Raw genomic sequence first — 21780 nt, 5'->3', positions numbered from 1 at the left:
AAGAGATGCATTGCATTTCAGTACCTCAAATGCATTGCATTTCAGTCTCTGCATTGTAGTTCAGTCTCTCCAATTCATTGCATTGCAGGCTCTACTGTACATTGCATTTCAGTATTTCAAAGCCCAAGTTTAATTTGTTTTCATCTGATCATCTGAATGCGAATTTGACATGTGGATGTCAAGGCTGTGTTATTTTGTTTAAGCGCTTCCATTGTTAGAATGCATATACATGTATTAGTATTTGAATCTGTGAAGAACACACATACACATTTTGGAAAGCCAGCCACTGCTTTTCCCTTTTCTTCCCGTGTGATGTGTCTGTGTATAAGTACCAAGCCCAGATCAGACAGACTGATCCAGACTGAGCTCAAACAGGGAAGGCAGTGGTACTTTTCTCCATGTCACGGTTCCAAAACTGATTGAAGTTGCTTTTAATCAAATTTGACTATATCACGCGCTCTCCCCCCTTAATCGGTGCTACCAAGTGAAATATATACACTGCTCAAAAAAATAAAGGGAACACTTAAACAACACAATGTAACTCCAAGTCAATCACACTTCTGTGAAATCAAACTGTCCACTTAGGAAGCAACACTGATTGACAATAAATTTCACATGCTGTTGTGCAAATGGAATAGACAAAAGGTGGAAATTATAGGCAATTAGCAAGACACCCCCAAAAAAGGAGTGATTCTGCAGGTGGTGACCACAGACCACTTCTCAGTTCCTATGCTTCCTGGCTGATGTTTTGGTCACTTTTGAATGCTGGCGGTGCTCTCACTCTAGTGGTAGCATGAGACGGAGTCTACAACCCACACAAGTGGCTCAGGTAGTGCAGCTCATCCAGGATGGCACATCAATGCGAGCTGTGGCAAGAAGGTTTGCTGTGTCTGTCAGCGTAGTGTCCAGAGCATGGAGGCGCTACCAGGAGACAGGCCAGTACATCAGGAGACGTGGAGGAGGCCGTAGGAGGGCAACAACCCAGCAGCAGGACCGCTACCTCCGCCTTTGTGCAAGGAGGTGCACTGCCAGCGCCCTGCAAAATGACCTCCAGCAGGCCACAAATGTGCATGTGTCTGCTCAAACGGTCAGAAACAGACTCCATGAGGGCCCGATGTCCACAGGTGGGGGTTGTGCTTACAGCCCAACACCGTGCAGGACGTTTGGCATTTGCCAGAGAACACCAAGATTGGCAAATTCGCCACTGGCGCCCTGTGCTCTTCACAGATGAAAGCAGGTTCACACTGAGCACATGAGCACATGTGACAGACGTGACAGAGTCTGGAGACGCCGTGGAGAACGTTCTGCTGCCTGCAACATCCTCCAGCATGACCGGTTTGGCGATGGGTCAGTCATGGTGTGGGGTGGCATTTCTTTGTGGGGCCGCACAGCCCTCCATGTGCTCGCCAGAGGTAGCCTGACTGCCATTAGGTACCGAGATGAGATCCTCAGACCCCTTGTGAGACCATATGCTGACACATGCACATTTGTGGCCTGCTGGAGGTCATTTTGCAGGGCTCTGGCAGTGCACCTCCTTGCACAAAGGCGGAGGTAGCGGTCCTGCTGCTGGGTTGTTGCCCTCCTACGGCCTCCTCCACGTCTCCTGATGTACTGGCCTGTCTCCTGGTAGCGCCTCCATGCTCTGGACACTACGCTGACAGACACAGCAAACCTTTTTGCCACAGCTCGCATTGATGTGCCATCCTGGATGAACTGCACTACCTGAGCCACTTGTGTGGGTTGTAGACTCCGTCTCATGCTACCACTAGAGTGAGAGCACCGCCAGCATTCAAAAGTGACCAAAACATCAGCCAGGAAGCATAGGAACTGAGAAGTGGTCTGTGGTCACCACCTGCAGAATCACTCCTTTTTTGGGGGTGTCTTGCTAATTGCCTATAATTTCCACCTTTTGTCTATTCCATTTGCACAACAGCATGTGAAATTTATTGTCAATCAGTGTTGCTTCCTAAGTGGACAGTTTGATTTCACAGAAGTGTGATTGACTTGGAGTTACATTGTGTTGTTTAAGTGTTCCCTTTATTTTTTTGAGCAGTGTATTTGTTTTCTCTGTTAAAATAATATTTAGTGGCTGTGGCCAATACTGTACAGGGTCTATGATTTAACTTTTCTTTTTTTGTGGGGTCATGAAGCTAAGGATGAATAATCAGGGAAAACATGTGGCTATCAAAATATGTAATATGTCATCCTAGCATGCATTTTGCCGCTTTAGCCCTTCCCTTAAATGTCGGCCTGTATTACACTGACAGACTGTAGCAACTTACCATATCAGAACCTGTTCAGACTACATGGTTCTTTTCCGGCTAAGAAGAGAGAAGATGAGGGGCCATGGAACAGTCAGTCTGAAAGGCAGAGAGAGAGAGAAGGGCAGAGTTAGCATCAGGATATCATTAATGGTTAAGATTTTGGACGCAGAGCTTCACAGAGATTTAACCTGTCAGCCCAATGGTCACGAAGTCATCCAACAGCTTTCCAACAGTGTCTAGCCACTATCTAGCAACTTCTCTCGAAAACCATTATTTCTTAACAGACGGAGAATGTGATGTGAACAGCGTAAAGAGAAGCCTCCTGCAGAGTTTGCAATGAAGTGAACTAAATAGCAGAATTAGTATGAAACAAACAGGTTCATTTAGGAGGTTTAAAAGAGATCGATTTCAAACCAAAAATTAGATACTGTTGGTTCCACCAGTGGTGTAGTACTGCTATTTTTTTTTTAAATTGACATCATCATTTCCTCAATCAAAGTTTGTACCGACAGATGTAGCCTATTGAACAGCCTATCATTACAGAGCTCTCCAACCCTTTTCCTAGAGCGCTACCACCCTGTAGGGTTTCACTCCAACCCCAGTTGTAACTAATCTGATTCATTTTATAAACCAGCTATTTGTTAGACATAAGGTTCGCTAGATTAAGAATGAAAACCTACAGGATGGTAGCTCTACAGGCACAGGAGTGGAGAGCCCTGTATAGAATCAAATGCATCCTCCAAATGCAACATCTGCCTATGCCCACACATATTGTCTCAAGAAAATGTTATATTTTTAATACCCTCAAACACCAAATTAGGCATACCTAATTTCAAAATAGGCCATCGCAGTCAATAGGGAATTATAAGTATTCACGTTTTACTGGTGAAACTGCATCTGCATGCCAATCATTGGATTGATCTCAATCAGTTTCATGGAAATAGCCTATGCATTTTGATCGATCTTCTTGACTTACTGTTTCGTGAGCAAATTAGTGCAGATGGTGTTAACAAACTATTAGCCTTTCTCGTATTTTGTTTCAATCAAAGCATACACTACATTTGGAAAGTGATCAGACCCCTCTGACTTTTTCCACTTTTTTTTATGTTACAGCCTTATTCTAAAATGGATTCAATTGTTTTTTTTCCCCCTCATCAATCTACACACAATACCCCATAATGACAAAGCAAAAACAGTTTTTGTTTAAATTTCGGCAAATGTATAAAAAAAAACTGAAACATCATATTTACATAAGTATTCAGACCCTTTACTCAGAACTTTGATAATAAAGCACCTTTGGCTGCGATTACAGCCTTGAGTCTTCTTGGGAATGACGCTACAAGCTTGGCACACCTGTATTGGAAAGTTTCTGTATTTGGAATTCTTCCCTGCAGGATCATCTCAACCTCTGTCAGGTTGGATGGGGAGCATCCCTGTACAGCCATTTTCAGGTCTCTCCAGAGATGTTTGATCGTGTTCAAGTCTGGGCTCTGGCTGGGCCACATAAGGACATTCAGAGACTTGTCTCGAAGCCACTCCTGCATTGTCTTGGCTGTGTGCTTAGGGTCATTGTCCTGTTGGAAGGTGAACCATAGCACCAGCCTGAGGTCCTGAGCGCTCTGGAGCAGGTTTTCATCAAGGATCTCTCTGTACTTTGTTCCGTTCATCTTTCCCTCGATCCTGACTAGTCTCCAAGTCCCTGCCACTGAAAAACATTCCCACAGCATGATGCTGCCACCACCATGCTTCACCGTAGGGATGGTGCCAGGTTTCCTCCAGACGTTACTCTTGGCATTCAGGCCAATCTTGGTTTCATCAGGCCATAGAATCTTGTTTTTCACGGGCTGTCATGTTCCTTTTACTGAGGTGCGACTTCCATCCGGCCCCTCTACCATGAAGGCCTAATTAGTGGAATGCTGCATAAATGGTTGTCCTTCTGGAAGGATCTACAATCTCCACAGTAGAACTCTGAAGCTCTGTCAGAGTGACCATCGGGTTCTTGGTCACCTCACTGACCAATGCCCTTCTCCCCCGATTGCTCAGTTTGACCGGGCAGCCAGCACTAGGACATTTTTTGGTGGTTGCAAACTTCTTCCATTTAAGAATGATTGAGGCCACTGTGTTCCTGGGGACCTTCAATGCTGTAGCCATTTTTTGGTACCCTTCCCCAGGTCTGTGCCTCTACACCATCCTGTCTCTGAGCTCTACGGTCAATTTCTTTGACCTCGTGGCTTGGTTTTTGCTCTGACATGCACTGTCAACTGTGGGACCTTATATGGACAGGTGTGTGCATTTCCTTATCATGCCCAATCAATTGAATTTACCATAGGTGGACTCCAATCAAGTTGTAGAAACATCTCTAGGATGATCAATGGAAACAGGATGCACCTGATTTCAATTTCGAGTCTCATAGGAAAGGGGCTCAATACTTATGTAAATAAGGTATTACTCTTTTTAAATATTAATACTTTTTTTTTTAATTCTTAAAACCTGTTTTCGCTTTGTCATTATGGGGTATTGTGTGTAGATTCATGAGGAAAAATTTTGATTTATTCAATTTTAGAATAAGGCTGTAACATAACAACATGTGGAAAAAGTGAAGGGGTCTGAATACTTTCCAAATGCACTGTATATCCTGCCTAGAGGCTCTGTTGAGCTTAGGCACATATGATTTTTTTTGTTGGCTATTCAGTTTCAGCTAACTATCCTAAAATCTCATTGGAAATTAGCAGGTGTTTTTGGTGTAACCGTAAAGTTATAGGCCTGCTATGCTATGATATTATATTTGGTTCTGTTATGTAAAATACAAATGAATTGCTTTGTGATATTACGAGATATAGATTCATCTTTGATCTAACTTGACTAAACAAGCACCATTGTGAGAACTGATAATTTTCAATTTGTAAATATAATAGTGATGAGTAGGACTATTAGAAGTAAGAAACAGATCTTAAGGAGTGTTATTTTAAACGATTGGAGCGCCCATTTATGGTTTTAAAAGGATAGTGCTAAATAAACTTTGATTTGCTTACACACATGGTTACAATATACCCTATTTTTTTATTTAACCTTTATTTAACTAGGCAAGTCAGTTAACAACAAAATCTTATTTAAAATGACGGCCTACACCGGCCAAACCCAGCCAGACAACACCGTGCGCCGTTCTATGGGACTTCCAATCACGGCCGGTTGTGATACAGCCTGGAATCAAACCAGGGTGTCTGTAGTGACCCCTCTAGCACATGCAGTGCCTTAGACCGCTGCGCCACTTGCGAGCCCATTATAGAATAAAAGAAAACAGATAGGTGAACTATCAATTCATATAATTTACTTGCTTAGATTTAATCATCAAATCAATTGACCAAGTATTGAACATAAATCATTACTAAGTAAAATTGCAGGAAATTTGTTTTAAAATAGCCATAAAATCAAGCTTTCAATACATCACTGGGGCCAAAGTTCCTGACATCCAGTACCTATATACTAGGCTGTGTCAGAGGAAGGCCCAAAAAATGGTCAAAGACTCCAGTCACACAAGTCATAGACTGTTCTCTCAAGCGGTACCGGAGCGCCAAGTCTTGGACCAAAAGCCTCCTTAAAACCTCTTAGGGCTAGGGGGCAGTGTTCGGATAAATGACGTTCCCAAAGTAAACTGCCTGTTACTCAGGCCCAGAAGCTAGGATATGCATATAAGTGGTAGCATTGAATAGAAAACACTCGTAAGTTTCTAAAACTGTTAAAATAATGTCCGTGAGTATAACAGAACTGATATTGCAGGCGAAAACCCGAGGAAAATCCATCCAGAGTTTTTTTGTTGTTGTCACTGTCCAGTTCAATGCTGGTCTATGGGATATACAAATAAATAGATTGTAGTTCCTATGGCTTCCACTAGATGACAACAGTCTTTAGAAAGGGTTTCAGGCTTGTCTTTTGAAAAATTAGCAAGAATTTGTAGTTTTATAAGGGGGCTCTCATTTTGACTGTAGTCTTGTGGCGCGCGTGGATGAGGGCGTGCACCTCGCTGTTTATCTTAAATTGTTCCATCTTAAATTGTATTGTTTATTTACATATGAGGATTGATTAGAAACGTTGTTTGACTTGTTTGGACAAAGTTTATTGGTAACTTTTGGGATTCCTTTGTATGCATGTTGAACGAGTGGAACGGTGGATTACTGAATCAAATGCGTCAACTAAACTGACTTTTTTGGGATATAAAGAAGGACTTTATTGAACAGAATGACCATTTGTTGTGTAGCTGGGACACTTGGGATTGCAAACAGAGGAAGATCTTCAAAGGTAAGTTATTTATTTTATCGCAATTTTTTACTCTGCTGGTTTGGAAAATGTTTTTAATGCTTTTGTATGCTGGGCGCTGTCCTCAGATAATCGCATGGTATGCTTTCACCGTGAAGCCTTTTTGAAATCTGACAACGTGGTTGGATTAGCAAGAAGAGAAGCTTTTAAATGATGTAGTACACTTGTATGTTCATGAATGTTTAATATTACAATTTTGTCATTTGAATTTGGCGCACTCCAGGTTCACCGGATGTTGTCGATTTTTATCCTGTTAACGGGATCCGTGTGCGCTAAAAGGTTTTAACAGCTTCTACCCCCAAGCCATAAGACTGCTGAACAATTAATCAAATGGCCACCCGGATTATTTACATTGACACCCCCGCTTTGTTTTAACACTGCTGCTACTCGCTCTTTATTATCTTTGCATAGTCACTTTACAAGTGAGCTCCTCTAACCTGTACCCCCGCACATTGACTCGGTACCAGTACCCCCTGTATATAACCTCGTTATTGTTATGTAATTTTCTTGTGTTACTTTTTGATTAACTTTAGTAAATATTTTCTTAACTCTATTTCTTGAACTGCATTGTTGGTTATTAAGGGCTTGTAAAGTAAGCATTTCACGGTAAGGTCTACACACGTGTTCGGCACATGTGACAAATACGATTTGATTTGGTTTATTAATGCATCTCAATAAATAATAACCTAAATGCATTATTAAATCTAACTTTGCCCAATTCACATTTTTTATTTCCCACCATGATCAGCATGGTCTCATAGACTAGACGTAACATAGTAAACGCAAATCCAGTACACTAAAAAGTAAGATATGTTATGTTTGGTATGGTTGCATAAGACAGATGGTTACTTAAGGCAAAACGTGAACGTCTAGCAACCCAAATGTTAAAATCCAATCTCATCACAGACAGCTTTAGCATTTTAGATAATTAGGTACTTTGAAACTACTTACTACTGTTTAGCTACTTTGAAACTACTTTGCATTTTAGCTAACCCTTCCCCTAACTTTAACCCTTTTAGCTAACCCTTCCCCAAGCCTAGCTAACATTAGCAAGCTATTAACCTAGCTAGATTTCATAACATACAGTATCATACGTCTCTGCAAATTTGTAAAATATTGTACGTTTTGCAAATTCATAACATATTGTACATTTTGCAACTTCAAAACATATTGTATTTTTTGCAAATTCATAACATGTAATACCAATTGTAATTCTTAACATATCATAGAAATGATGATGGACATCCACAAAGGTTGCCCTGACATATCACGCTAGAACAGGCCCTGTGTCTCAGCCAATGGCCAATATATTCTAAATATCCCAAGCAGGGCTATAGCAACTTCTAGAGAGGGTCAGGCTCTTGGGCTTTGCGGTGGCCACTCTGATTTGGGTGTCCTCGGCAGAATGGTGTTGCAGTAACCAGGTGGTCACATATCATATTGGGTTCCACTGCGCAAGATGGGGTTGGTGGAGTTTTATGAACATCAAGGCAAACAGGGAATTTTTATTTTTTGTCAAGCCTCCAACGGGGCCTCCGCAGTGCACACATGTAGCCTACAGTTCTTCATCATTCTCGCCACCGCCAGAGAGACGACAGGGGGAAAAAACACACTTTGCCTACCTCTAGGCTGCTGTAGTCTACATATTTATTTGGTTTGTCATTCTAGCATTTTTCAATTAATTGTTGTGGTAATTCAATTCAATTTATGACACACTATTATTACGCTGGAGACTTTTACAATGTGATTTGACGTTGACACTTCATCTGAACTGGTTCAGTAACGTGACCCCCATAGACATAATATACATTTTTGGTGTGAAATTCTGTTCACTTTCAACTCTTAGGATCGGTTTCCCTGACCCATATTAAGCCTAATCGTGGACTGAAAAGCATACCTATGGAATACCTCCATTGAAAATGTGTTTTACTCCAGGCATATGGGCTTAATCTGTGTTTTGGAAACTAGCTAGAACATATTCTCTACTGGCAATTCTCCTGCATCTAGCAACTGTAGATGTTACCTTGTCATTTCCTCCACAGCAAATGTTATTATGGTGGCAAAGTCGTAGAACGCCGTGCTCTCATTAATGGTAAACTGTTTTGAATATCTGACAGTGATATTGCCATTGATCTCCTCTTTTTGTATCGTACTTGGCAGCTTTTTCCCACCCCGACATAAGCACGTCTCTTATGTTTTATCATGTTGCGTCTGAAATGAAGGGAAAAGCACAATAACCTCTCACTGAAAATATAAAACGGGGAATCTTTTTGACAGTCGCATGCATTAAAATTAACTTGCTTTCACTGTTGCCCGGAAAGTTACGAGCCAGCAGAAATTCGTATGACAGGGAAAGTCAAATAGAGCAGAGGCTTTCTGGCAAAAGCCTTTTAATGACTGGATCTAGTTGTTGGTAGCGTATCCCTACGCCTTTAAAATGGTAGCGTGCTGAGGTTAGAGCCTGCAGACTACTGTGGCTTGGCACAGGTGGAGGGACACAAAGATGCGTGACTTCTTTACCACAGCCGTTGGCTTAGTCTGGCACCACTCTCATCCCCAAGAAAGAGGGATAGATAAGGGGAGGAAGGGATGGATGGATGAGGGGAAGGTGGGAGTCTGTAATGGTTGGGGGTAGGCGGCTGTCCAGAATGGAATCCTGAGAGGTAAACCAAGGTCAACCTTTACTCTCTAGTCTAACATGAAACCCAACACACACACACACACAAATACACAAACACACCACACACACACACACACACCAGGCAGCCAGACTGACACTGTAATGACAGTGCCCTAAGATTGAGATCTTCACTCTTCACTGACTCTGTCCCTCTGTGGAGAAAGCTCAGTGGAGAGAGTTCGCCCCTGTCTTCCCCTGGTGGGGGCCCAGATTGTGAGGCTTTCATTTGGCTGAGGAGGAGGTTGGTGGTTCAGGGGGCTCAGATGGCTGGACTGTGATGCTTGCAACACCAAGGTTGTTGGATTTTCCCATCAAATACTGCATTTTCAATTGACCATACTGTTACCTGATTCCATACGTGCTGTACTCTATCGATTTGGAAACCATCTACATATAATTTCAGCCACAAAAAGAGCATAGCCCAATACATAAAAAAAAATATATATATTAATTTTTAAGTCTGTGTATGTTTATTGGATAGAGAGAGATATAGATGAGAGTGTGCTGAAATAATACATATGCATCAGAGGCAGCGGCCTAGACCGCTAGACAAGTGGTTCCTAACCTATATATATATGTACAGTACGAATCAAAAGTTTGAAAACAGGTACTCATTCAAGGGTTTTTCTTAATTTTTACTATTTTCTACATTGTAGAATAATAGTGGACATCAAAAATATGAAATAACAGATATGGAATAACATAGTAACCAAAAAAGTGTTAAACAATTATTTTTGATTCTTCAATGTAGTCAAAGTTTGCCTTAATGACAGCTTGGCACACTTTTGGCATTCTCTCAACCAGCTTCATGAGGAATGCTTTTCCAACAGTATTGAATGACTTCCCACATATGCTGTGCACTTGTGCTGTGGTAGCCATGTTAAATTTGCCTTGAATTCTAAATAAATCACTGACAGCGTCACCAGCAAAGCACCCCCACACCATCACACCTCATCCACACATGTAGAGATCATCCGTTCACCTACTCTGTGTCTCACAAAGACCATCCTAGGCCATCCAATACAACACTTGAAGTGGGGGTCAATTGAAAAGGATTGCTCATTGAAAATACACAGGCTTAACTCTGGGGTAAAGTATGCTTGAGGGTTGGGAGGAAAATACATTTTTTCCCTAGCATTTCAGCCCCAAAAAGGCTTTCCCCAAGCGTGCTAATCAGCTTGCGAGTCTCCCAGTGTGTTTTCACACCCCCAAAGGCACCATCTTCTAACTCACGCCATGCAGATTTTCCATTCAGCCACTCTTTCTCTCTGCTATTGGCGCCTACATATTCGCCTTGGTCCTGGAGCTTTGCACTGCTTTGCCGTTTCTGGCACTGCATGCCTTACCTCCATCCACTTCCCTTCTTTCCCTCCTCCCCCTATCTGTATTTCACTCCCTTGTTCTCTCTTTGTGTTGCTCTCTCGCTCATCAAATCTCATTGTGTTTTGCTCATCCTCTCCCCTTCATCGTTTTACTGTGTGCATGTGATTGTGCATTCTTGTTCCACAGATTCAGCCAGACTGCTCGATATAGAAGCATCACATTGTTTTGTGCAGTTTTCTGTTTTGTAGTTTTGAATGTATTTCAGCTCTTTTCTCTATGATATGACCTTCTCATAGTTGAAGAGGCTTGCGTGCCTCAAAGAATATGAGCTATGCCAGAGCGGCTTCTTTGCCTTGCAAGGTAAATTATAGTGGATAGGTTATGGTTAAAGGTCCAGATGAAAGCATAATAGTACTCTATTTTGGAGATTAGATGTTGTGAAGAAAACTTTGTTGCTACAGAAGAAAACACAACGCTCCATAGTCCATTAAAGACAATGTGGTTGTTAGGCTGGATGTTCAACGAGTTATTGGTAATTTATCATTCATAATGCTTATTCATAATGAATGAGTTTTCTGTGGTGGAGGGGAGAATAGGCTTAACATTTTCACATCATAAGGGTATATAGACGCTTCAGACGGTGTGCCTTTGGACTGGCCTTCAAAAGTCTCCTATCATTCGTCATACTGGCTTCCTGTGAGGTATTTGATGTAGCCTTGATATAGCTGCGGGGCTAAGAGCTAACTTAATGCTCAAGTTTGTTTTGGTTGGTCATCTTGGTTGCATCCAGCCGCCATGTTTTTTTTTCTTCTTCTCCCCAGTCAAAAATAAGTCAATACTCAATCATTGAAGTCCATCTCACATGAGCTTCGAGAGCCTTTTGAAGCTTGTCTGATAGTCTTGCTCTTAATACTTTCTCAGGATTTCCCAAAGGCCAGTAAATGATTTATGGAGCTGAAAGCCAGTGTGTCTGAGAAGAGCTAGTTTCACCTTTGGGAGACGCAGTCACCACCAGAATGTAAACAAGAGACAGTATGAGGGCCTCAGTTAGCATTAGCGTCACATAGTTCAGCAACTGAAACAGTCTGTGCATCCTGACAGACATTACAATGCAGTTTCTGGAAGCCTTGCAGATACAGACATCAATGCTTTAGTTTGCCGCCTCCTTGCATGCCCTTTCTGTTAATGAAGATATGGCACGATTAAGGTTCAGTTGATTTTCAGTTGTGTAACACAGAAAGTTAAGCATGCAAGGAAATGGAGCTACAGTGTACTTTTCTGCTAGCTACAAGCTGCCATACACACTTTTCTTCAAACTTATGATACAGTATCTTGGCTATTCGGTTCAATACAGGAGGCAGCTTCAATTGATTTAGCAGGGAGAAGAGATCTCTGCTGTTTTTCAATAAATTATCGGGAGTGGTTTTGTAAACAGTGTCACATTTCCCATCTGGGAATCCGTGGCACATTTTATCATGCTCCACGTCTTCCGAGACGGAATGTAGGCCATATAATAAGAGCCCAAAAGAACATCAGATTCCGTTAATGCTATGAATGTGGCGGAGAGGAAAGGTACAGTTGCAGAGCTTTCATACATTGACACAGGAAAATGGCTGAATCAAGAGACATTGGTGGAAAGAGGTTAGCATTTTTTGGGGGGAGGTATGATCTTTGTTAGTCTGTACATTTCTCACTCATCAATATTCATGATTCGTTCATGATTATCCATAATAATGGTAGCATCCACACTGTTCAGAAAACATCTTATTTACAATAAAAGTGACTCCAAATTGACACAATACCTTATTCACCATTCCATTCCTATTGTGAAAAACATAATCTGAAACAAAAGCAAAACAAACGGCAAATGCTTCCACCAAGTTTGTAGAGTCACAATCTTGACGTAGTCATTGCGTGCTAGGAATATGGAACCAACCACTAAACTTTTGACGACTATAATACACTATAAGTGAATTTGTCAGTGGAAAATAATCTTCAAATGGGGGACTAGATACATAAGGTGCTTTCATTTCTAAACGATAAGTATGAAAATACCCTCAAATAAAAGGTGACATTCATATGAAACATTTGATCACAAATCCAAAATGCTGAAGTATATAGACATTTTGGCTCCACTGTCCAAATAAATACATAGGGTAGTGTATGTGCGTCTGTATAATTCCATTTGGATGTTATTTTTTTGATAATTATGTCACAGGATGTAAATTGAAGTATAGCAGAAACCATGCTGTTCCAATTCCAGAAGAGCTTTGTGTAAAAATGCAATGTGAATACTTCCCTCTCAATTTCAATGAGGCAACCATCAAATATTGTAGAAAAAAAGAAAGTGATTCATGCTAAATTATGGATTTCACCCTTGCAATCTCTCTCAAGTGTAGAAACAGATCAACGGCAAAAATAACTATGATAATGATAGCATTGACGCAATTTTAGTGAGCATGAATGAGAGGTTGTCTTTTTCCGTCTGCTTCGATGGGATCATCTATGATCCTCTTTACATGCTAATGTGCTACCACTGGACCGGGAAGTGGAGCCATTTGCAATGTTTGCAATTAAAATTGTACTTTCATTTTCTGCACACTCTGTCAGAGGCAGTATGTATTGAAGTGCCTGAGGCCTCCATAGATTCACTGAGCTATGGTTTGAGAAGAACTGAAGACGAGAGGCAATATTGGCGTAAAAATATTAATACACACAGATCTGTGAAGCTGTTCAAGAGCTAACTCTACTCAGAGCCTGTGCCGTAAACGACTCAATTTCTCATTCGCTGCTGTGAAGTTCCGTCATTTTAATTAGTTTTGTTGGAGTTGCAGACTTTGTTTTTCCCTCATGAAGAAGTAGTATTATGCCCAGGCAATCCATCACTCTCACTAGTGGTGCCTATTATCTGTGATAAGTACTGTAGAATATGTCTCAAATATAACGCATAGTCAATTCATTTCATAGTGAACTTTGTATTTGACACATTGATGAGGTCAAGTGAGGGTTACAATGTAAAACAGTGTTTCTGGATGGTGTTCCATGTAGACAAGGTGACAAATAGATAAGGCACTGACAACATCTGGTTGTTTACAAAGACAACTGGCACTGTTTATAAAGTAGACTCCCATCATTTTGTTAGCTTATTTAAGTTGATATATGCTATAACAATCACATCCCACTGGGCACAGACATCAATTCAATATCCATTCCACGTTGTTTCAACATATTTTCATTGACATGATTTGGAAACAACATTGATTCAACCAGTCTGTGTCTAGTGGGGATTTAATACAATGATGCCTGCTTTTTTTTTCAAATGACACATTGAGACATTCCGAATGCACTTGAATGAACAAGGTGAGCTTGGAGCATGTAGTGTAAAAGAAAGTAAAAAACTAATGCAATTTGAAGATGTTTTTGTATATACAGTAACCAATCGTAGTTCAAAAACAGCACACAATCCTCATGTGTGTGTGTGTCCAAACATTGCCACACCTGTAATTTGTCAACTAGAGGACATAGTGGCATTTTGATGTGACACCACTGGATATGGTGTTTTATACCGGCCATAAATCAATGCTCTAAGGGGAGAAAACAAAAGGAAACAAACTCGTAAATCATTTTAGTGACTGAGCATCAATACATTTTAAGACTACTGTCTCCTCCGTTCAACTTGCACTTTTACATAGAGACTTGAATTTAATATAGTCCGTTTTCAGTTCCACATAGCTACTTCCCTAGCACCTAGTACAATACCTCATATGCACCTACAGTGGGGAGAACAAGTATTTGATACACTGACAATTTTGCAGGTTTTCCTACTTACAAAGCATGTAGAGGTCTGTAATTTTTTATCATAGGTACACTTCAACTGTGAGAGAAGGAATCTAAAACAAAAATCCAGAAAATCACATTGTATGATTTTTAAGTAATTAATTTGCATTTTATTGCATGACATAAGTATTTGATACATCAGAAAAGCAGAACTGAATATTTGGTACAGAAACCTTAGTTTGCAATTACAGAGATCATACGTTTCCTGTAGTTCTTGACCAGGTTTGCACACACTGCAGCAGGGATTTTGGCCCACTCCTCCATACAGACCTTCTCCAGATCCTTCAGGTTTCGGGGCTGTCGCTGGGCAATACGGACTTTCGCCTCCCTCCAAAGATTTTCTATTGGGTTCAGGTCTGGAGACTGGCTAGGCCACTCCAGGACCTTGAGATGCTTCTTACGGAGCCACTCCTTAGTTGCCCTGGCTGTGTGTTTCGGGTCGTTGTCATGCTGGAAGACCCAGCCACGACCCATCTTCAATGCTCTTACTGAGGGAAGGAGGTTGTTGGTCAAGATCTCGCGATACATGGCCCCATCCATCCTCCCCTCAATACGGTGCAGTCGTCCTGTCCCCTTTGCAGAAAAGCATCCCCAAAGAATGATGTTTCCACCTCCATGCTTCACGGTTGGGATGGTGTTCTTGGGGTTGTACTCATCCTTCTATTCCTCCAAACACGGCGAGTGGAGTTTAGAGCAAAAAGCTCTATTTTTGTCTCATCAGACCACATGACCTTCTCCCATTCCTCCTCTGGATCATCCAGATGGTCATTGGCAAACTTCAGACGGGCCTGGACATGCGCTGGCTTGAGCAGGGGGACCTGCGTGCGCTGCAGGATTTTAATCCATGACGGCGTAGTGTGTTACTAATGGTTTTCTTTGAGACTGTGGTCCCAGCTCTCTTCAGGTCATTGACCAGGTCCTGCCGTGTAGTTCTGGGCTGATCCCTCACATTCCTCATGATCATTGATGCCCCACGAGGTGAGATCTTGCATGGAGCCCCAGACCGAGGGTGATTGACCGTCATCTTGAACTTCTTCCATTTTCTAATAATTGTGCCAACAGTTGTTGCCTTCTCACCAAGCTGCTTGGCTATTGTCCTGTAGCCCATCCCAGCCTTGTACAGGTCTACAATTTATCCCTGATGTCCTTACACAGCTCTCTGGTCTTGGCCATTGTGGAGAGGTTGGAGTCTGTTTGATTGAGTGTGTGGACAGGTGTCTTTTATACAGGTAACGAGTTCAAACAGGTGCAGTTAATACAGGTAATGAGTGGAGAACAGGAGGGCTTCTTAAAGAAAAACTAACAGGTCTGTGAGAGCCGGAATTCTTACTGGTTGGTAGGTGATCAAATACTTATGTCATGCAATAAAATGCAAATTAATTACTTAAAAATCATACAATGTGATTTTCTGGATTTTTGTTTTACATTCCGTCTCTCACAGTTGAAGTGTACCTATGATAAAAATTACAGACCTCTACATGCTTTGTAAGTAGGAGAACCTGCAAAATCGGCAGTGTATCAAATACTTGTTCTCCCCACTGTATAACTAGAACCTAAACATCTGCCTTAATGTTGTGTTTTTGTTGTAGACGTTTAATGAGATCCTATTGTACGGGACAAGTGTATTTGTGAATAATTGAAGAACCAGGCCATTTCCCTGCATGTGAAGGAGGAAGTTAGTATGGGTATTGTCAGGGGTACAGCAGGGGGAAGTCGGTGGGGCCATATCCTGGAACAGACTGCACTGAGTATACCGCATACTGAGTTATCTGCCTTCATAAGCACATTTAATAGTGGCATGGCTGTAGGCCTCCTTTTCCTTTGATATAGACTGGCTTTTGTTTTCGTCGATCAGAACAAAGTAAAGTTCTTTCATCGCTGTTAATCACACTCAACCTTTTAGATCTTTAATCTTTAATCTTGTCGAAAGTCATTAATTTGAAGGGGAATCAGTTTCAATTGAAAGTAAATATATGTAATTATAAGACACGCAGTGTAAGGCTAGGATTCTAATGTGTAGTATCCACCTAAGGGTTTTACAATAATTTGGGTATATTTTAAGACAACTATCATTAATGAATTACACGTATCAGGAGAATCTCTGTCTTGAATACCATTGTCATGCATAAAATACATTGATTCATTTGGATTCTCTGCTTTTTCCTTAGGATAGGTCTATTGCCAGGGACCCAGAAGTCAATGAGACTAATGCCAAACAAAGTCTCTTCAGGACAATGTCAACACTGCAGCTATAATGAGATTAATACTACAAAACTGCATTGACATCTTATAGATACCCTGATCTTTTCTTTCCCATCAATTAAGCTTCCCATCCCAAGGGCAAATCCATAATGGAACGACAGGATATTATTAAGTTGAGAGTACATTGTTAGTCACAAATGTAAGGCATTGGACACGGTACAGTATGTCAGATGAGACCACAATAATACTGCTTTCACTTAGGATTTACGGTATTTTGTCTGTTAAAAAAATTGGGCAATGTTTATATGGCCTACTTATGCTGTGTTTAGACTAGGGACGCAAAAGCCGCCATAACAGTCGGCATAGCGGGACAAGAAAGCAAGAAAGACGGTGACGGCAAAAGCAAGCCAGCACGACGGAATTTGTTGCTATGATGAGTTCAGTAAATAAACAATACAAATCAACATCAGGTAGAAATAAACTCCACAGCAGACGGCAAAAATATTCATATTTGAACTTTGGCAGCAAGAACCGTCTACCGTGGCGGCTGAAGGCATTCACTGCCAGCCTCAACGCCACTCTCATTGTAAACAATGACATCCTGTTTGCCGTCTACCGTCTCACTCTTACCATATAAACAGGCAGTGGCTCGGGTGGTTGTTGTCCTCGATGATCTTTTTGGCCTTCCTGTGACATCGGGTGCTGTAGGTGGCCTGGAGTGCAAGTAGTTTGCCCCTAATGATGCGTCGGGCAGTTCGCACCACCCTCTGGAGAACCCTGTTGTTGCGGGCAGTGCAGTTGCAGTACCAGGCGGTGATACAGCCCAACAGGATGCTCTCAATTGTGCATCCGTAAAAGTTTGTGAGGGTTTAAGGTGCCACGCCAAATTTCCTCAGCCTCCTGAGGTTGAAGAGGCGCTGTTGTGCCTTTTTCACCACACTGTCTGTGTGGATGGAACATCAGTTTGTCAGTGATGTGTATGCCAACTTGAAGCTTTCCAACTTTTCCATTGCTGTCCCGTTGATGTGGATAAGGGGGTGCTCCCTCTGTTGTTTTCTGAAGTCCACAATCAGCTCCTTTGTTTTGTTGATGTTGGGTGAGAGGTTATTTTCCTGGCACCACACTCCCAGGACCCTCACCTCCTCCCTGTAGGCTGTCTCATCATTGTTGGTAATCAGGCCTACTACCGTTGTGTTGTCTGCAAACTTGATGATTGAGTTGGAGGCGTGCATGGCCACGCAGTCATGGATGAACAGGGAGTACAGGAGTGGGCTGAGCATGCATCCTTGTGGTGCCCCAGTGAGGATCAGCAAAGTGGAGGTGTTGTTTCCTACCTGCGAGGGTTAACACGCTCAAATGTCTTACTCAAGTCGGCCACAGAGAAGGAGAGCCCACATTCCTTTGTAGCGGGCCACATCGGAGGCGCTGTGTTATCCTCAAAGCGGGTGAATAAGATGTTTAGCTTGTCCAGAAGCAAGGCTGGTTTTCCCTTTGTAGTCCGTGATTGTCTGTAGACCCTGCCACACACGTCTCGTGTCTGAGACGTTGAATTGCAACTCCACTTTGTATCTATACTGACATTTTGCCTGTTTGATCGCCTTATGGAGGGAATAATTGCACTCTTTGTATTCGGCCATATTCCCAGTCACCTTGCCATGGTTAAATGACATGGTTCGCGCTTTCAGTTTTGTGATGATGCTGCCATCTATCCACTGTTTCTGGTTAGGGTAGGTTTTAATAGTCACGGTGGGTACAACATCTCCTATATACTTCCTGATAAACCCAGTCCGCGTGATCAAAATAATCTTGAAGCGTGGATTCCGAATGGTCAGACCAGCATTGAATAGTCCTTAGCACGGGTACTTCATGTTTGTTTCTGCCTATAGGAAGGGAGGAGCAAAATCAAGCCATGCTCAGATTTGTCAAAGGGAGGGAGGGGGAGGGTATTGTAGGCATCCCAGAAGTTGGAGTAGCAGTGGACAATTGTTTTAGCAGCACGAGTACTACAGTCAATATGTTGATAAAACTTCGCTAACGTTTTTCTAAAATTTGCTTTGTAAAAATCCCCAGCTACAATAAATGCGCCCTCAAGATATTTGGTTTCCAATTTGCATAAAGTCCAGTTAAGTTATTTGAGGGCTGTCGTGGTATCGGCTTGAGGGGGAATATACACGGCTGTGACTATAACCGAAGAGAATTCTCTTGGGAGGTAATACGGTCGGTATTTGATTGTGAGGTATTCTATGTCGGATGAACAAAAGGACTTGAGTTCCTGTATGTTATCACAATCAAACCTTGAGTAATTAATCATGAAACATACACCCCTGCCCTTCTTCTTCCCGGAGAGGTATTTTTTCCTGTCTGCGCGATGAACTGAGAACCCAACTGGCTGAACGGACTCAGACAGTATATCCCGAGAGAGCCATGTTTCCATCAAACAGAGTATGTTATAATCCCTGATTTCTCTCTGGAAGGAAATCCTTATCCTGAGCTCGTCAACTTTATTATCCAGAGACTGAACATTGGCGAGTAATATACTCAGAAGCGGTGGATGGTGTACGTGCCTACTGAGTCAAACTCAAAGACCACTTTCGAGTGCCTCTTCTCTGCTGGCGGAGTTTTGGAACAGCCTCTGGGATCAGTTCAATTGCCCTGGGGGATATAACAAAGGATCCGGTTTGGGAAAGTCGTATTCCTATTCAAAATGCTGGTAATGCTGGTGAGTTATCGCCGCCCTGATATCTAGAAGTTATTCCCGACTGTACATAATAACACAAAATATTTCCCGGGCAAATAATGTAAGAAATAAGCACGGGAGCTCTATCCGTCAGCCCCATTACTCAGTGGCTATCTCTCAACCTGCTTCATGAGGTAGTCACCTGGAATGCATTTCAATTAACATGTGTGCCTTGTTAAAAGTGTCATTTGTGGAATTTCTTTCCTTCTTAATGCATTTGAGCCAATCAATTGTTTTGTGACAGGGTAGGGCTGGTACACAGAAGATGGCCCTATTTGGTAAAAGTCCAAGTCCATATTATGGCAAGAACAGCTAAAATTATCTCAAATAAGCAAAGAGAAATGACAGTCTATCATTACTTTAAGACATGAAGGTCAGTCAATTCGTAAAATGTCAAGAACTTTGACATTTTCTTCAAATGCAGTCACAAAGACCATCAAGTGCTATGATGAAACTGTCTCTCATGAGGACCACCACAGGAAAAGAAGACCCAGAAGTACCTCTGCTGCAGAGGATAAGTTCATTAGAGTTAACTGCACCTTTGAAATTGCAGCCCAAATAAATGCTTCACAGAGTTCAAGTAACAGACACATCTCAACATCAACTGTTCAGAGGAGACTGTGTGAATCAGACCTTCATGGTTGAATTGCTGCAAAGAAACCACTACTAAAGTACATCAATAAGAACAAGATACTTGCTTGGGCCAGGAAACACGAGCAATGGACATTAGACCGGTGGAAATCTGTCCTTTGGTCTGATTAGTCCAAATTTGAGATTTTTGGTTCCAACCACCATGTCTTTATGAGATGCAGAGTAGGTGAACGGATGATCTCTGCATGTGTGGTTCCCAAAAATGAAGCATGGAGGAGGAGTTGGTGTGGTGTGGTGTGATGGTGTGGGAGTGCTTTTCTGGTGACACTATCAGTGATTTATTTAGAATTCAAGGTTCACTTAACAAGCATGACTACCCCAGCATTCTGCAGTGATAAGCCATCCCATCTGGTTTGCTCTTAGTGGGACTATCATTTGTTTTCAACAGGAAAATGACCCTTGGGCAATTTTCACAAGAAGGATAGTAGAGTGCTGCATCAGGTGACTTGGCCTCCACAATCACCCGACCTCAACGAAATTGAGATGGTTTGGGATGAGTTGGACCGCAGAGTGAAGGAAAAGCAGTGCTCAGCATATGTGGGAACTCCTTCAAGAATGTTGGAAAAGTATTCCAGGTGAAGCTGGTTGAGAGAATGCCAAGAGTGTGCAAAGCTGTCATCAAGGCAAGGGCGGGCTACTTTGAAGGATATAAAATAAAAAATATATCTTGATTTGTTTAACACTTTACTACATACTTCCATGTGTTATTTCATAATGTTGATGTCTTCCCTATTATTCCACAATGTAGAAAATAGTAAAAATAAAGGAAAGCCCTTGAATGAGTAGGTGTGACCAAACTTGTACTGGTACATGTCCTTGAATAAAACATTAACTTTAAGCAGTGGTGCATTCCACCGTGCAGAATGCTGCAGCTGTTAATGTGCCTGTGTTCCCCTTGTACTTTCTGCCGTGGTCCGAGTGACCATTACTTATAATAAGGTAAAGAGGACGGCCGAGGACCATGTGTCATAGTGCATGAAGAAGACTAAGGAGCAAAGGTGTCCTTATACGACTAAGTCCTTGTAGGATCCTGTAAGAGCTGCATGAGTTTGACCTTGATGTAGGCCATATGTAGTGCAATTACTGTAAATAATAATGAGACAAACACTTTAAGGTTGAATGTAAACATATTAGGCTTTTTGTGAGCAGATTGAGTGCTGATAATGAACTGTTCTGTACAAGCACTATGAGACAATGAGGTCAACTGCTCAGACAGTTGAGAAAACATGCTTTCTCCATTTTGGCATCAAAAGTAATTTTATTTGCAACTACTCAGAAACTAAGTCCTACGGGGCATTAAGTTGACTCTCATAAAGGAATTTGGATTGGTGTTAGGTTCTATGTTCTGGTACAAATCCAGTCAGACACCAAAGGAAGCTTAAAAACTCTTAAGGATCTGCCCCTTTTTTTCAGTTTTCGCCAAAAATGACTATCCAAATCTAACTGCCTGTAGCTCAGACCCTGAAGCAAGGATATGCATATTCTTGGTACCATTTGAAAGGAAACACTTTGAAGTTTGTTGAAATGTGAAAGGAATGTAGGAGAATGTAAAACAATAGATCTGGTAAAAGATAATACAAAAGAACGGTTGGTTTTATCTTTGTATAATTTTTTATACCATCATCTTTGAAATGCCAGAAAAAGGCCATAATGTATTATCCCAGCCCAGGTGCAATTTCAATTTTGGCCACTAGATGGCAGCAGTGTATGTGCAAAGTTTTAGACTGATCCAATGAAACATTGTATTTCTGTTCAAAATGTTGTATCAAGCT

The 21780-nt window shown here is 41.7% G+C and overlaps 1 protein-coding gene across 2 annotated transcripts in view; it reads right to left on the bottom strand.

Annotated features, from left to right (window-relative positions):
- LOC139581133 (leucine-rich repeat and immunoglobulin-like domain-containing nogo receptor-interacting protein 2) overlaps nucleotides 1-21780 on the bottom strand; it is a 395362-nt gene that overhangs the window by 297342 nt on the left and 76240 nt on the right. For both annotated transcript variants that reach the window (XM_071410590.1, XM_071410591.1), the window contains exon 2: nucleotides 2283-2360. The gene's annotated coding sequence lies outside the window, so the exon portion shown is untranslated. The remainder of the gene's footprint in view (nucleotides 1-2282; nucleotides 2361-21780) is intronic.

The sequence above is a fragment of the Salvelinus alpinus genome, chromosome 7 (genome assembly GCF_045679555.1).
Source record: "Salvelinus alpinus chromosome 7, SLU_Salpinus.1, whole genome shotgun sequence".
NCBI classification, from domain to species: Eukaryota; Metazoa; Chordata; class Actinopteri; order Salmoniformes; family Salmonidae; genus Salvelinus; species Salvelinus alpinus.
The sequence above is the reverse complement of the archived record's forward strand: the minus strand, read 5'-3'. Positions and strand labels throughout refer to the sequence as shown.